General features: G+C 45.4%; 1 protein-coding gene across 1 annotated transcript in view; it reads left to right on the top strand.

The window, feature by feature from the left end:
- The first annotated feature begins 14118 nt into the window (after positions 1 to 14118).
- SLC8A1 (solute carrier family 8 member A1) overlaps positions 14119 to 17989 on the top strand; it is a 138006-nt gene continuing 134135 nt past the window's right edge. Inside the window, exon 1 of the mRNA XM_032103452.1 lies at positions 14119 to 14210. The gene's annotated coding sequence lies outside the window, so the exon portion shown is untranslated. The remainder of the gene's footprint in view (positions 14211 to 17989) is intronic.

Below are 17989 nucleotides of genomic sequence, written 5' to 3'. Positions count from 1 at the left end.
CAGCCTATCCCCCCATCTGTATCCCCACCCTGTGCAGTACAGTCTCCCTTTCCCTGGGGGTCTGCTGGGGATTTGTTATCCCTACCTCAAATACCCGGGCTCATGATCAGTATAAAGGTGTGTTACCTGCCCCCCAACCTGGCTGGTACTGAGAAACGCCACCTTTTAAAAGTCTGGTAGATATGCAAAGGCAAAATTGTCCTTGTCAAGCAAAGGGATAAAATAAACAATGCAAGTTTTTTCCCCTTTCCACCAAATGGGCAAACAGCAAACAGGTTTGCTTTGCAAGTGAAGCAGTTCATAAAACAGATCAAAGCCCTCCCCGAATCTCAGCAATAGTACGGATCATTTCTGAGTAACACATCCCATGGAGAGAGCTCTTTGCAGGGGCTGCACCAGCCAAAACAGGATTAGCAAGTGGTAGAAATAAAAAGAAATTTTCACACTTTCACTCTAGCAGTGAAAGCAGTCACTGCTAGAGTAACTCAAAATGTGCAAAGTGCTTTCACTATAAAAGATACCCAGGCTGAGGAAAAAAATATATGGGATGGGATCCCGTGCCACCAAAATGCTACCACTTCTGAGAACAAGCACTGAAACTGTTAAAACATGTTTCACATTCTTGTTCCAAGTCATTCAGGGGCACAAGGAAAATGCTGACTGCAAGACACCTTGTACTTGGGCTCTGGAGATTATGTAGAAGAGAATAGATTTATTGTCTCAAATACACTGCAGAATCTGACTGTTACCTGTCCTCGTATTCTGCAGTCTTGTTACGCTTTGGAGGAATTAAAATGGAAAGTCCAACCCAAACAGAGCTCCCCGTGCTTATTTCTGTAAACTCATACAGTGACACAGCCTGAAAACTCAGTGGCAGGGAGGAAAACACACAAAGTTATTCTTCCAGCAGATACATGGAGCAGACACAGTCATTACATCTCTGCACTTTGTGTGATCACATGCTGGGGACGAATTCTGGGGGAGACACACAAACACCTCTTGCCTGCCTTATTTGCCCAGCATATTGGTCAGAGTGCAGGCCGTAGGAGTTATTATCCTGTTAGACAGCCTTTGACAGATCAGCTGTGAATGAGTTTCCTAACTATGTTTTTAAGCTTTCTCTCATTTAGATCTTCAGTTTGTGCTGCATCTTCTGGCAGGGAGCACCACAGCTTCACTATGCAACAAAGGATCCAGCAAGAGGGTCTTCTCTTCAGCCTCTTTTAATATTGCTTTAAAGAATCCTTGAAGGTTTTTCAGTGATGAGAAGCAGCAGCTACTGCTTCTCTGCTCTCACCCTTATTCATGAAGGACCTGATCACAGCCCTTTCAATTGTTTCCTTTCCACTCGTATTTCAGCTCTTCCTAAAGAGCGTTCACCCATACCTTGATGGCCAGATGCCTCCTTCCTGCCCCTCCGCTGCACCCATGGAATTCTCTGAGACAGAGTGTGCACAGCTTCATGCCATGTGCAAGTCTGAGGCACATGTGGGGTTTATGCAGCAGGATAACAATGTCATCTGCTTCTCTGGGTATCTTTCCTAATAGTTACTCACATCCCATTTTCAATTTTGGCCGTGCTGAGCTGCAAATCGATGTTTTCACAATGATTTACACAGTCTCACAAATCATCAGATCCTCTTTGTAATTGGTACATGATCATTTAGAGACAAACAGCATATATGCATATTGAAGGCTCCCCCGCATGCATAGATATAATTTTGCAGTTTAACAAAATGAATTTTATTGGCAAGTTCATTTTTTCTGAAGCTCCTGAGTTAGTTTAGACCATCGAGAACAGGTCTGTATCAGCAGCAAGTTTGTCCATATTCTCCTAGATCCCATGTTGGAGATTTCACAGGCAAGTTCTCTCAGTGGAGAAAACAAGCATTTATTCCTCCTTTACCTTTTAAAACATTTGTTAATATGCTTTCCTACACAGCTCCGTTTCTTATTTCTGTGTCTCCTCTAATTCTTTTCTTTCTCATGATTTCTTATGAAGGTACTTGGCAGATCAATCCCCTGCACAACCATCAAGTTTGCAGAACATTTCTGAGGACTCTGCAGCCTTTAGAGATTTATTCACCAGCCTAATGTAACTCCATCTAATTTTTCTCCCTCTTTACCACACAGTATGAATGCCAATTTAACAACCTGACAATCATTAAGATCTTTCAGAGCACTGCTCAGGTTACCAGTTATTCTTAGGTACCTTCTTAGGTAGGGCATGAAAAATCTCATCAGTTTAATCAATGAAAGCTTCTGTCACCCAGCATCTGCCCTTCCCTGCCCCCAGAGGGAAGGGAAAATTTTAAAACCCCTCAAAAAAAAGCCAGAGTTCTTAATTTAGGCAGGGGGAAAAAATCATACCATAAAAGTTTATGAGGGAAGAGCAAACGAAGGGGCTGCTCTGGAGAACATATGTTCCTTCTGCAGAGACACCCCAGCTGACGCCAACAGAGCACCGGCTGCTCCCATGCTTATCTTAGCTCCCGTTGACTCAGTTCCAGGCAGAGAGGAAACCTTAGCATGATCATGCTGCAGTTTAACTCTGCCGTGGGGTTGGAATTATTAAGAATCTCTCACTGCTTCCAGATCTACTGGAAGCACAGACTTGAAAATTCCTGTATGTTTTAAAAGCAGAATCCTTATACTTCTGGCAAAATGAAGAGCTTAGACCATTAAGAATAACTATATGGGCTTGAAAAGAACAAGTTTAATCTAGAAGACCTAGCTAGAGTTTAAGTTAAGGCTAGAGTTAATTAAAACCATAATTCTGTTGAAAAAAAAAAAAAAAAAAGAAGTGTAGGGGTTTATGCGAATTTTTTAATTGTCTTACTAAATCCATGCCAGAAGACACCACGTCTCCTAATCTGAACTGGCAAACCTGCTGCTGTAGAAGAAAACATGCTATGTGGTCACTCAGGTTTCCAGGAGGACTATCCCATGGCCATAAACATGCAGGACTGTTGACCAGGGCTGATTGTGGGGAGTGGACAGGCAGGTAAGGTGGGCCATGGGATGACTTTTGCAAAGAGATTTTGTTAACTAACATCACTTTCATTAGTGGAAACAACATACCCAGGGAACGGGAGGGCAGGGCACTTGAGCAAGAACTCACTGATCCAAAAGCCTCAGTTAAAAGGCTTTTCAGGAGCTGTGGACAGGGCAGGGATACCCATGGTCTGTGGTGAAACAGAAAACCCACTGGTATCAGGGAGGCCCAGGCACTTTTCTTTTACGCTCTCTTGGAGATGTCCCAGCCTCCTGCCCTATCCCAGTCACGACGATGATGCCTAGCAGTGGAGCACCCCAAAAATGAGAATAGGCATTGCCTGTGCAGGATTGGGATGGTCTGGAGCTATCCCAAACTATTTCCCGTGTGACTCCTTGGAGTTCATGCTTGATACAATATTTTTTGTGAGCTTGTAAATGTGCCTCAGCCAGCAGTGGGTTGTATCCATCTCTTTGGAGAGAAGGAGGACTTTGGTGATGCTTTGCAAACATTATCCCAATGTCCTTGCCATAGGAGGGAGGGGAAAATAATGCCTCTTACTGCCCTTACTCCCAAAATACAGCTGTCTAAAACCCTCCTCAGGCAGAGGCTCAGCATGGGAAATTTTAGCCCCAGAGGTGAATGTCTCAGAAGGTTATGGGGAAATGAAAACAAATGGGATTGAATAGAAACTGACTTGTGACCTCAGTGCCAGTGGTTGCTACTAGAGCCCAGAGCAGGGATTGCTTGTGACAGGTTGAAAGCAATCTTCCTCACACCACTCCCAAAGATTAATCAAAGACCTTGGAAGTTTTGATTCATAGATCATATATTCCTAACAAGGATGTATTTATTATTATACATCAGAAAACACCCATACAAATGAGACACTGCTAAACTAGAGCTGTCAGATATTTATTTTTGCAGTCAACAGAAGTAATGTTATTAAACTCTCCAAAGGCAGCCTTCAAAAGCAAGAAAAATAAATTCCAAATTGGTTTAAATGAATGAATTCATAGTAATCACAGCTGAAACATCAAGTGATCAATCTCTGTCTCCACTGCCTTCCAGTCCTGAATATTTAATTAGCAGAAGATGAAACACGGAGCGAAGGTTAGGGTGTCTGCTGTGGAGGTAAATCTGGAGCCAGCCCACTCCCATGAAAGAAGCACTTGGCTCTCTGCTCTGGGCCTCCTGCTGGGTAAACAACAGTCATCAGTGCCGGAAAGCTTCCTCTATCGAACCTTTGGATCTTGGAAACACAGAGAATTGCAGCACAATCGAGGTGGGAAGAGACTGTGGTCAGGCTCAGATGAGGTTGCTCAGGGCCATGTCTGGCTGAGGTTTGAGGGTTCCAAGCAGGGACATCCTAGAGCCTCTCCAGGCTACCACACCCACATCTGAACACCCCCATAGGGAGTGAACATTTCCTAGCGTATCTTCCTCTGCCTGCTGACACCGTCCCCCTTTCTATGCCTCAAGAAGAGTGGAGATGTTTCTGACAGCACAAAAGGAAGCAGCAGGGAAAATCAGCTCCCTTCTTCCTCTTTCTGCCCTCCAACTGAGAGGGAAGCAAACAGGGGTCAGATTTAGACCAGATATAAGGAAGATATTTTAGAGGGAACTTGTGGGTGCACCATCTCTGGAAGTATTCAAGGTCAGGTTGGACAGGGCTTTGAGCAACCTGGTCTAGTGCAAAGTGCCCATGCCCATGGCAGAAGATTTGGAACTGGGTGATCTTTAAGGTCCCTTCTAACCCAAACCATTCTGTGCTTCTGTGATTCTATTATTTTGGGCAGATAATCTTGAGGAAGGGAAAAAAATGAGGACACGTAATCATTGATGGGACATGCCATGTAGGACTGCTGCTCTACCAGCCTGGAGCTTGCTTACAGACTCCTGAGAACATGCAGGAAATTATTAATTATTACCTAGTAATTATTTTAATTGCACATTAAATCTGTCCTGTGTTGTATGAACTGCATTAACAGCATTCAGTAGCAGCGTGTGAAGCATAAGCAGTACTACCCAGAAGTAAGAAATTCTGCTTTCTCCTCTGCTTTCCTCTCTCTTTCCAGGGAGGTGGTAAAGGAGGAAGCCACTCATGGAGGCTGAAGGTAGGAAAAGAGAATCTTGGTTTGCCCCAGAGCTGTACGCTCGAGGCTTTATGGCCCCAGCATCGGCAGTGTGAGTCATTTCATGCCTTTTGGAGGGAAGTGATACTTTTAGGCTTTGTATTTCTGTTTTATAGGCCATGAAATACTTTCTGAAATGTTTCACCCTTGACAGGTTTATGGACAAATAGATATCTTTCTTTCATATTTAGTCGTGTTCATGAGCAAATTACCTAATTCCAGTCACACTAACACTGACATAACACCCTTGCGTTGCTCTCTGGGTTTGAATATTTATCTACTCCAGTTTGTACCGCTGCAACAGGGAGGTGCAAAGATCTGCCCTCTCTAGCCCCCATGGCAGAAGCTGCTGCCTTTAGCAAGGCTTACACACATCCAGGAGAGTCTGGAGGACAACCCCTTCCACTGGGAGACCAATGAAGGGCACCAACACTGTCACCCCTGGACTTGTCTCCCTACTCTGCAGGTCACTGAGAGCCCTGGAACATCTGTGGACCACGTGAGGCTGACAACACCAGGGAGAAACTCTGAATCTCTTCAGCAGGCAACAGGATCTGGAATGAGGGGCCCTGCAGCAAAAAATGGGCAGCTGGCAGTTCTTCCAGCACTGGCATGGGCCAGGTTTTCTGCTTCTGCGCTGCCTTCCAGGAGCCAAAGATGCAAGTGTCTGGCCAGATGACAGCATAAGAGGGACACCACTGGCACACTGAGGAAAATAAGACTGGAAAACATGAGGGATGAGGATCATCTCTGCTGGGGCTCCAGCCCCTCTGACTGTGAACATGCCTGGCTTTGCCAAGCTAGCATGGAGCCAGTGGATAACGGTGGCTTTGGATCAAGATGCATTTCCCCAGTGAAAGCAATTTTGCTGAATTTGGACTCGTTAATTTCAGCAATACTCATCAGTGGCTCTTCATCCTGATTACAATGTTCATCTCCAAAAGCACTATTTCCACAGAAGTGCTGATTAATGTTATCACACCAACAAGGTTTCGGAAACGAAAACACTCTGGAAAAAAGTTGTCAAAATCCCATCACCTCAACATGACTGCAGATGCAAGGGAGCCCCTGAGCTACAGCATGGGAACTCCTTCCTAATCCCAGAGGGCTAAAAATTGTCTCCGTGATTCCCAGGATGACAGACACCTTCAGGCACAATTCTGTGACCAAGCTTTCTTCAGATAAAGCACCGCTTCTATCCTGGTGGCTCCACTGGCCTGGGTGAGTCTGGTCATGGTTTCACAGCAGGGGAAGAAATCAAAAGATGGGATCTCCTTTCTATTCAGGACAAAGGAGTATCAGGCCATAAACAAACTGGAGAGATGAGAAATTTCTGAAACTCACAATATTCAACCATTCAGGGGTCCAAAATCCCCTCTGGCTGCAGGACGGCTGGCAGAGCTATGCTAGTGACATTCAGTTGTGGCTGAACCAAACCTTCCTCTGGGTGGTTTGCTGTGATTGGAAGTATGAAACTCCATTCTTTCTGCCTTTCTCTCACCTTCATCCATCACAAGACTGTGAACATTTTGAAACCTTCAACTGTTGTGTTACTACACTTCTGTCATGTTTGCTTCTGTTTCCTGGGACAGGTGCCGTTTCTTTTTTGCCATAACAGTTTTGCCACATGCTTCACTGGTGAGAAAAACAACTGCTTTCCCTCACTGCATTGTAGCTGTACCTAGAACCCAGCAGAATCAGACATTTCTGTTGTAAGTGCTTCCATACCTCCAGTGACAGACAGAAGTTGCCCCCTCAATCCAAAGAGACACAACAGCAGAAAACAAAGTTGTATCATTTCTGTTTTGTGCAGGAGTGAACCAGAAGAGAGGAAGATCAAACCCAGTTTCTGCTTGCAGACTGAGGTTCCAGATGTTAATGCACCAGGCAGCTGTGAAGAAATGGGTTGGTTTCCATAGGAAACCCTTTCCCTGCACTGTCCTTGTGTGCTGGCTATATAAAACAACCAATTGCAGGATGGGCCAAGGCCTGAGGCTATGAGCTAGGCAGGGTTTGTAGGACTAAGCCAGCAATTCAGCAGGAAAGCCATGCAGAGCAGAACCTTCATCTTTCCACTTTTTGCAGGTGGAGAATGATTTTTTAAAATTACCCAGACTCATACAAATTAGATATATTAGAGAGAAGGGCAATCACCAGCTGTATGAAGTTTAACAAGGGCAACTGCTGGATTCTGCACCTGGGATGCTGCAGCCCTGGATGTACAGACTGGAGAATGAGAGGCTGGGGAGCAGTGCCATGGAAAGGGACCGGAGGATCCTGGTTCATGGCAAGTTGGATATGGGTCAGCAGTGCCCTGGCAGCCAGGAGGGCCACCCCTGTCCTGGGGGGCATCAGGCATAGCATTGCCAGCTGGGCAAGGGAGGGAATTGTCCTGCTCTGCACTGGGGCAGCCTCACCTCGAGTGTTGGGGGCAGTTTTGGGTGCTACAGTATAAGAAAGATATTAAGCTGTTAGAGAGCATCCAAAGGAGGCCACAGGGATGGTGAAGGGCCTTGAGGGAAGCCATGCGAGGAGTGGCTGAGGTTGCTTGGTCTGTTCAGCCTGGAGGAGACTGAGAGGAGATCTCACTGGCGTCTTCAACATCCTCACTGGAGCGAGTGGAGGGGCAGGTACCAATTTCTTCTCTCTGGTGACCATTGATAGGACTTGAGGAAAAAGCGTGAAGCTGAGTCAGGGGAGGTTGAGGTTGGATATCAGGAAAAAGTTTTTCACCCAGACGGTGGCTGGGCACTGGAACAGGCTCCCCAGGGCACTGGTCACAGCACCAAGCCTGAGAGAGTTCAGGAAGCCTTTGGACAACGCTCTCAGGCACATGGTGTGACCCTTGGCGTGTTTGTTCTGTGCAAGGGCAGGAGCTGGACTCGATGATCCTGATGGGCCCCTTCCAGCTCAGCATCTTCTATGATTCTGTGGTTCTATGAATTTGAGAGAACACGGTGGTATTTGGGCAACACACAGAAGCACCAGAGAGGAGGAAGGTGAAAAAGTGGCTTAGACCACAGCGTGGTTAGGGAAGAAAATAAAGTGTAGTGATTCTCCCCAGGTCCTTCAGGGGTAGCTGGACAAAATTCCAGTGCACTGTAAAACCAGCAACTCCTGTTTGCCAGGTTTTGCAGCTATGAATTGTTGCTCCTAGGCTCATCTTTTGGTGGCATGTTTGGAGATCTCCCTTGATGATCACGATGAGAAAAAGAGAAACAAAGGGACTGTTTAATGCAGAATGTTCCCTCGCTGGTAACCAAGTGTGCTGTCCTTTACAGACTGTTTGTCTCTGTTTGTGCTATTGTACCAGGGTTTCTTGGCTTCCCTCGCATAGTTTCCGTGGTGCGTTGGGTTCTTTTGAAGCAGATTGTGTTACATAAAGCAGCTCATTTTAATGGCATATGAATTGTGCCACCATCTCCCTGCCCTCTGCTCCGGGCACACGGCAGCTATGTGATACTGAGAGAGATGATGCTCCTGACACAGTCAGCTCCGTGCAGACTCTGAGGGCTTTTATCAGGCAAATGACGGTGCTATCAGCACCGAGCCTGATCCTGATCAGGTGGAAATGGCTGCAGCCCCTCATGCCAGGATGATCTAGGCAAATAAATTTAAAAGAAAAACGAAAAGAAAAAGGGGAAAAGGCAGGAAGATTTTTTCTTCTTTCTTGGCAACCAGCAGTTAATTTTTTTCCAGCTGTGGTTTTCGAGATTTAGATGACTACCCAAATATTTTCACTGAAAGCAAAACTCTGAGGGAAACCCTCTGCCTCTTTTACTTTTTTTCCAAAGGCAAAACTTTCAACAAAATTGTTGAGCACATCCAGTGTTAAAACATCATCTGGATCTTCTGCTTGCTTCTGCTGGCTGGGAGTCTGGCCTGTTGAGACCTGAGGTTTCGAGCAGAGAATTTCAAAATTGTCATTTCTCTGATGTTTTAAATAAACGTAGGCAGCTGTCTGAGCCATACATCTACCCTAGCCAAAATGTTGTTCATTCCAAGTGGATTTGCTCCATCATAAGTTGCCTACAAATAATTTTAAAAAGTGACAGTGTTTCTTAAATTATCTTAGCTCTTTAAATATTGAAGTGCATCAAATATTAATGCTTGGCAATTCAGAGTATCCTTAGTCCTGGTTCCTGCAATATTCTGATCAGCATTAGACCTACGTTCTTCCAGCTCTGGGATATGAAGAGGTGGTCCTAGCTAAGGGAAGGGTCATGGTCACCACCCCCATAGGTGCCTGGCTCCAGGGGTGTTCTCTGGAAGAGGGAAATGTGGAAGGCCAAAGAGCTGGGCTGGTTTCAGCAGGAGTGGAGCCAAGGAGTGAGCAGGCACAAGCAGAGCCAGGAGCAAACATGGACTGGTTCAGGCACCATCCAAACACACTGCTGGTGGCACAGCTGGTCCCCAAGCCCAGCAGTACAGGTCTGGAGTGAGCTGGTACCACCAGATCCATGCTCATGGGCTTTTCAGTTCCAGTTTGGCCATAGAGCCCTCAAAGTTACATGCAAATTGAAGCCCATGCACCTGTTTCTGAATTTATGAATATCACAGTGCTGTGATTCTCATCTCTTCAGACGCAGAGGCAGCTCTGTCAGGAGACAAGGAAGTGTGAGATGAAAAAAAAGCACTGCATGCGGATTTGGCATGTCACGGATGGAGAAGCTACACCTTCAAGCCCGAGTTCAAAGGAACACAGATAGTATCAGAGCAGCTCGTCCTTTTCTCCCAGCAGAAATCCCAGAACAAAATTCAAGTCTTCTCTTTTATAAGCCAAGGAGAAGGTCTGACTCAGCTGCCTGAAGTATCTCATTTGGGAATGTTGATATGCCATTCTGCATGCACGTTCCCAGGCTGGTGTCCAGTGGAAGGGAGCTGGGGAGATGAGACAGGCTCCCTGACTTCAGTATTTACAACTCCCACCCAGGAACCAGGAATTTTCACCACTTGTCCATCAGCACGTTTTCTGCATGGCAGATTTCCCCAAACTCCAACCCTTAGCGGTGCCACAAGGCCGGCAGCCACGCAGATAAATTGTCAGGGGATCAGCAAGAGGGTTTTGATGGATTCCCTCTTTCCTTACTCCCACCCCACCTCAGCTGACCCTGTGGCATTTGAGGCTCAGCAAAACCAACATGTTCTTCTGGAACATTTCAACTTTGACTAATCAGGAGAGTTTCTGACTGAAAAATGTTCCACTGGAAAATTTTTGACCAGCACTAATTAGCATTTTTTCTATTAGCTTTGTCCTGAAGGCACAGTAATTTATGCCTTGGTGAAATAAACAATCACTAAGAATTGGACACTCCCCAGGTTCAAGGCATATTTGCTTACCCCAAACAGAAAAAGTCTTTTTCGCTTGCAAAGCTTTACATACTTAACACGAGGAAAGAATGACTGCCTGACTTTCTTGTGCTTTACCTGGGCACAGGCCCAACTGCATTTTAATCACTTTGCTCTTAAAAAAAAAGGGGGGGAAGTAGTGGATTTTCACTTGCAGAGCAGTAAGGTTCAAGCAACGCTGGAGACAAGCCATGGATGTGGAACAAGAGCTGAACCACACTCAAAGAGCTTGAAGGTAGTCACAAGAAACAAGAGGAAGCCAGAAATTGTCGCAGGTGCCCTAGGAGTTCAGATTTCCTTCTATTCCTCTACCATATGGTTACATCCTAAACTGAATTTCTCACTGAACCACAGGATAATTAAGGTTGTGAGGGACCTCTGGAGGTCCAGCCCCTGCTCAGAGCTGGGCTGGCTTCCACATTAGATCAGGTTGCTCAGAGCTGTGTCCAGCTTTCCCAGCACATAATACTACATAAATGCACCTGAGCAACACATCTGAATGTGCTGAAGCCTGCCCATCCATCCTTTCTCCCCAGAAAGCCTTCATTTTGGAACCCTGTACAAGCCAAATGCAGAATGACAGGTCCCTGGCGGTCTTTGGGAAGCGGCTGCGAATGCTGGGCAGATGGTGCAGCTTTTGCTGCAGTGAGAATACAGCTACAGGGTCTCCCAGGAAAGCAGGCAGCTATATTTAAATCACTCTTACGAAATCCACATTGATATTCATAAAAGACACTTCAACACCTCTTTGGTGGCTCGAAACTGCAGCACACAGCATGGGGAAGAGCACACGTGTTTCTGAAGACCAAGGCCCTCTTTCATTTTGTGGCTACAGCATTGATAGCAGCAGGCAGAGAGGACAGATAGCACAAAAAAGCACAACCTCTTGGAGCACAATCCTGGAGAATCAGCACCTAAATGCTGAGGGAGAGACTAGGGAGGATTTTTCCTGGGAAGGTGTACAGCTCTGGGAGGGGACTCAGGTGTTGGGGAGATCCCTGGGGGGACCAGGCTTCAGCACATGAAGCCCCCCCACCCTCACCTGGCACAGACACAGGTCCTGATCCCAGCCCTGCATTCAGCAGCACTCCTGCAAGTCCAGCTGGTTCCAAGCATGTCAGAGCTGCTGATGTCCCCTACATGTCTCACCACCAAAGATGGACTTCATCCTCCTGTTCTGCTTGTTTTGGGGAGGAGGAGAGAAGTCAGTGGGCACGAAGGCCAAAGGTACTTTATTTCCATCCCCCTGTGCCCACTCGGTGCTTGGCAACACTGCTGTCTGCTCTTTCTTTTGCTCTAGGAAAATGCCTTTCACCTTATCACCACCCTGACACAAACTCCACCTCTCCCAGCAGGGAAGAATGGAAAAACCTCTCGATGGAAAATCTGAGAAGCTCTTTGGCAGCTCTGTGTGGGGAGCAGAGTTTAAAGAGGGCGGTGTCACCCATCTAGAGGGTGACGCATGGCCACTGTGCCAAAAGGCAGATCAAAGCCAGAAAACAGCCTACTCTCTTGTCCTTGTAGCTACCGAAATTCCGAGTGCGGCTTTGTCACGATATTCTCAAAGCCACCGAGGTTTTTCTTTGGTATTGAAATCCACAGACACCTGTGGTTTTCAACATTTCCCTCAAGGAAAGGAGGACACTTAAAATGAATTGAGTCTTTCTTATCTTAGCCCATTTTTGTTGGCCCTAAGACCTCCTAGGAGCAATACCTAAAGTCAAGACATGCAAATACACTCATATGTGAGTGCCAAATCTTGTTTGTTTTTCATGCTGCTTCATGGCAGATTCATGTCCATATCTGGGCAACCTAGTAAAGCACAGAATGAAAATCACATGAATAACCCCCGGGGAGTCAAAAGTATTATTCAATATTTAAAATTAAGCAGGAATTTCAACACTTTGCTGAATCATGTTCTCATTTGCATTGGAGCATAGACCTCCTGAGTCACCAGGCGTGTCTTACATGCAATGGTGATATTCCTGTTCAAGCACCTTCCTAGGATGAGCTTGGCTCCTGCTCTTGAAAGGCTGGAGAAACTTCAGGACAGATTTCCAGGAGGAATTTTTCTCATGCCATTCCTCTCCACCACCCCAAACAACAGGGGGTTGTACACTGTACAACCCTTTGGCCGGTGTAACGAGAACTGGAGGGTCCCCTTCATAAATACCCATCTTTTCCAAGACACTCCTTTTGCTGCCTGTTGCATGCTTCCATGGGCCTTCAGCTTGCTCTGGGATGCGCTCTCAGGGAGGCTGTTGGTTCTGGATGCTGGGGAGATGCTGGAAATCTCCCCAGACCCCCATTTATACACACACTCCCACACGTATCCCCTCCGATTTCTGAGACAGCAAACAGCAGGAGTCAAATAGGCCACTTGAAGCAGCATTTCTACCCGGGCAATTTGTGACATAGAAAATGTAGTTTATCATTAATTGTAAAGGTGGAGCTGGTGAGCTCTTTTAAAAACTTTTCTTGTGCCTAGTGCTCAACAGATGTCTAGGAAAAATCTCAAACAGTCAAGGTCAATGACTTGGTGTGTGGGAATCTACAAGGAATTTCCATCTCCTGCAATGAATCAAAGCCACTACGTTTGAGGATGCCATTTTCCATGCAAGTGGCCTGAACAGGGAGACCTACCTTCAGCCTCAGAAATATGCCTTTCACTGGTTTTCTTTCATCCAGAGAACCCAGTATGAAGCAATTGATTAGCTCACCAATATCTCTTTTATTCCCAGCTGCCACTACAACAAACAGTAATAAAGACATCAGTTTAGTGCTCCCCTTTCACTGGAGCCCTTAACATTTCCATTTGCACAGCAAAGATTACAAAGGGCAGAGTTAAGGGCAATTATATGACTTCTTCCCTGACCTGTGCCACGAGGCTCCCTCCCGTTTGTGTTCTTCATCAGCCCTTTCTGAAACTGAAACCTAGGAAGTAGGAAAGTACCTAGAAAGATAGCAAAAAGAGCGAGGAGTGATTTACTCATAAATACATCTGCAGGAGGCTTCTAAACTGCAGCTTCCCTCTTCATTGTTTCAGGCATGTCCCACGGTGGCTACTGTAATATCAGAGGAATGCTTACTCCTGCTACTGCTGCTAATCTGGGAGCTGTCATGTGGCTCAGCTGTATTCTCTCTCTCCAAAAATTTGACTTTTAACCTTCCTTTGCTGCAGACATGATGTATATTGCTTTGACATGATTCCAAGTCACAAACATGCAAAACTCTGACCTATAAGCAAAGCAAATGGAAAAAAAAAAAATATTTATGAGAATAAAATTATGTGAGCCTGCGGGAAGGGGAGAAGGAAAATCTGCCTGTGTCATTTGCCTCCCCCTAGGAATTACTTTGGGAAAAATAGCAAAATGTTAATCTGGGGAGAAGGAGGAAAAGAAAAAGGTGTCCTGAGGTGCAAATTAAAAAAAATAAAAGGAGACAGCAGAAAATGTAATTATTTATTCGTGCTCATTTACGTGTCAGATGAAGCTGAAAGCTGCCAGATAGCTTCTTTTCGACAGCTTGGAGTTACTGTTGGGAACAGATCCATGTATGGAAGCAAAAGCAGAAAAGCATAGATAAGCTGAGATCCAGCTATGCAAACCATCCTTAGAGACACTTAAAGGACAAGCACCCCAGCTCCTTTCCTTCTGGTAAATATAGGGACACTATCATATGAGGGCTTTTTTCCATTCTGCATCACCCACAACTGCTGAGCCTCGGCTGGGGTAAGTGAAAAGCAACTCAGGCATTTCTTGGGAGCACCTGGGGATTCGGTTGGACTGACATCCTGGGAAAAGCCGTAAATCTGGGGCAATGGGATGGCTCCAACAGCTGGATAATGGTTAAGCTCCCTGAGTAGGAAACATGACATATAACAGCTTTGCCGCTGGAGGGACAGGAACCTTCCAAGTGTCTGAAGGAGGCAAGAGAAAAATGTTGGAAAACAAGCATTTTATCACTCAAGAACTGGATTTACAGACTGAGTGATGATAGAGCTTCAGTGGGCAGGAAGGATCAGTGGTGGTTGCCAGTGTCAGAGTCTCTCTGTGTTTCTATTTAGAAAAATTCATTTAAAAAGTCGAGGGCTTTTTCTTCCCTGCTCTGCGCTACTTTCGTTTTGAGAAACATGTTTCACTTGGGTTGAGCTGACTGGACATTAGGAAGAGCTCGTTGTAAATGACTGTTGTTTTTCTTGGCACTTGAAGGCAGTTTCCCAATGTTTCTCTGTAGATTTGAGGTTGATTACATCCTGTGCAAGGATTTTTGGTACAGTTTTAACAGTGTTGTGAAAGTCAGCTCCAGCAAAAACAGCTGTGTGCTATTGTGAATATTTCCAAAGCACTGAAGTAATACGTCTCCTCCAAACCAGCACAGAAATGTGTCAGCTCTGGGAATTGGGCACTGTCAAAGAAACAGAGTATAGCCTTGGCAGAGAGGCTTTCTTCACCAAGTGCTTTGTTAAAAAGAATGAGAAAAAAGCTTTTAATAGCCTTGGCTTAAAATCTTGTTGGTATATGGTGGTACAGTTAAACATGAGGTTTTTCTTTAAATGCTAGTGAATGTCTTTAGGGTAACAGTTCATGTGTTTTCAGCTGTTAAAATGTTGTATTCATAGTCCCACTGCAAAGTTCTAGGTAAAGCTTTGGCATTTTTCAGGTGTTTAATAGACTGGAAAAAAAAATCAGAGCAGGTGAAGTGAAATTATACAGAAAGAACTGGACGTAATATCAATTGTAGATTTCCAGGGGTATGAAGGGTAATCGTCAAGGGAAATCACTACACCACAAATGTCATAAACATTTCCATTCATGAATGAAAATGCTTTCCCTTGTCCTTACACAAGAAGAACATAATGGAAGTGTTTGCATGTAACCCCATAGCAGAGTCTGCAGTTGAGAGGCCCCATGCCCTCATTTTCCCTTATTCAGCCAGCATTTCCACAGATTTTCCCACTTTCCTCAGTTTTCACACTCACTGAAATACACAACTTCTCTTTGTCTGGTTTCCTTTGTCTGTGCCAGGCAAACTTTGATTCTTTTGAGAGGTACCTTTTAAATACATGCCACCTGCCTGTAGAAATGCTAGCACAGAAATCAATCTTTAAATAATTGGGGTCAACAGATAGCTTTTAAATTGGTAGTGAGTCATTGACAAATAAACCTTTTAGCTGTTAATGCTATGAAATAACATTTCTGCATTTCACTCTTACTCAGATTGCTTCTATTTTCTACTGGGTATGGTCCTGGTTCATAGGTTGCTGTGAACCTGATGATTTATAAAAGTTCTTCCTCCGTTTTTCCTCTTTCCTCCCCATCCAGACTGTGAGCTTTCCTTTCCCCAGGAGAGACAAAGGCCAGCTGATATGTGTGGTCCCTGAGCAAGGCGTTACCCAACAGCTGTGCTGGGCAGGCCAGGAAGAGGATGGCAGGATGGAGCTGGAAAAGCTGGGATTTATTGAATTTGCTGTTTCCATTTGGTCCAGGGCCTGGGGCAGTGAGGCCTGGTAGACAAAGCCCTGGTGGCATGAATCATCTCTTGGTTCCTAGCCCCAAGGCTGCCTGTCCTTTGTGCACCCCTCCTCCTCTCCCTCTATCAGGAGCATTTTCAGGCAGGCTGTGTTATCAGTAATATTTATTACTATTATCAGTGTGCTGGCTATTATTAATATTTACTATTGATTACTCGTGGCTATCACCGGGATTTGTTCGGTCCCTCATGCCGAGCTGATGGGATCTCATTCAGAGACCCCAGACATTAATATAAGGAGCCACATAAAGCATCAGTGATAGTATCACTAACATCTTTTATAAGTGACTAGTCATGATGAGTGCTGCAGTCTCCGAGCATCCGCCGTGAGGTCCTCCCACGCTCCATTCTCTGCCAGAGTGCAGGCAGGAGAGGGGGAAGGGGGAGCTCTGCTCTTTCTCACCATCAGCCTCAGCAAGGCTGCCGAGCTCAGTCGGGGCAGCACATGCACCAGTAGGGAAGGATCGAGGGCAAAGCTGAGCTCCGTGCTTATTCCTGCTGGCCCACGGCAAGGATAAAGCTGTCCTTGTCCCGGTGGTGCTTGGAGGGAGCAGGAAAGGAGCCAAAGGCACACAGGACTTCTAGATACGCTGGTGGCTTGTGTTCCCAAACCTTAGTGACTTTAAAAAAAGAAAAGCAACACACTTGGGTTTCAGACAAAACGTCTGAAGAAAGTCTCTGCACCGGACATGCACACTTAGTCCTTGAATTCAGACTTTCCTGTGAGAAGGGAAAGCCACCTTTGTGGTCTACAGTGTGCCCAAGAAGAGAGCATCCCCAGAAAGAAATCAGAGAGGAGAGCTACACCCTGAATTCACTTAGTAAGGATTCTGTAAACTGGCTCTGACTTGAAGTAAACCCACTGTATATTCTCCTCCTCCAGACACCTCGAAGCTTTTATTGTTATTCCTGAAGGATGGTGTTTGGACACCATCTCTGTCTTTTCTCTAGGAAGTCAGAAGATTGGAGCAGATTCTGAGGACACGCTGACAGACTGATCCACTTCTCTGGCCAGATACACACTATTGCCTATGTCCCTGCAAAATGGGCTCTGTGCAATGGCTCCGCCTGCTCCCAGCCTTGAAACTTGCAGACACATTTGCCTGTTGGAGTCTGATTTGGCCCAGGAATTGAGGCCTCTTCAAAAAAAAATCTGAAAATGTCCAGCTCTCTCCCACTGATTTTTTGCAAAAACATCATCTTCCTACTCTTACAGGAAGAGGCAGCAACAAGACAGTTTTAAGCAGTGGTGGTGTTTTCTAACAATTTACAGGTAAAGCAGGGAATTGATGAGTGGACATTCACTCTAGAACTGATCCTTTGGGGAGCTCACTATCATTCTGGCAACACATAGGGGAAAAACATAGCAACAATACAGTAAATCTGGAGGTCTTCAAAACTCAGTTTATTCCTATTTAGGGCTCTAATCATCACTGTTATCTAATCATAAATGTATTCTTTTTGCATGGGGTCACTGCAGGGCAAAGCTGGAGTTATTTTGATTTCCATTCTTCAACATATTTGGATTTCTCTTATATTTAAAGCTGAACTTCCTCCTAAGTTTGGGATGTTTGTTTTTAGGATCTTTCCCAAATCCTTGGAATGCTGAACTCTGACATTGCTATTATAAAATGCAGGTTTCAGTTTGTGATGTCTCTAGCTGAGTCTCTTCCAGAGACATGAGGAGAGAAGAGGGATAGGGAGAGGGATAGGGAGAGGGAGAGGGAGAGGGAGAGGGAGAGGGAGAGGGAGAGGGAGAGGAGAGGAGGGGAGAGGAGATGTGCATTTCACTCTGGAGGATTCCGCATCAGTTTATTTATGGAGAAAGGTGGGCACAGGAGAAGGAAAATGCTAACAGAAGTGGTATTCTGGAAAATGTGAGTACTGGGTAAAGGTACAGTGGGAAGACTAGTCTGGATTCCATTCAGCTTAATGATGATTAATGACTTATCTGTACATACCCAAAAAGGACAAATGC

This window comes from Corvus moneduloides, chromosome 3 (genome assembly GCF_009650955.1).
Source record: "Corvus moneduloides isolate bCorMon1 chromosome 3, bCorMon1.pri, whole genome shotgun sequence".
NCBI lineage: Eukaryota > Metazoa > Chordata > Aves > Passeriformes > Corvidae > Corvus > Corvus moneduloides.
This window is presented reverse-complemented; position numbering and strand designations above follow the sequence as displayed.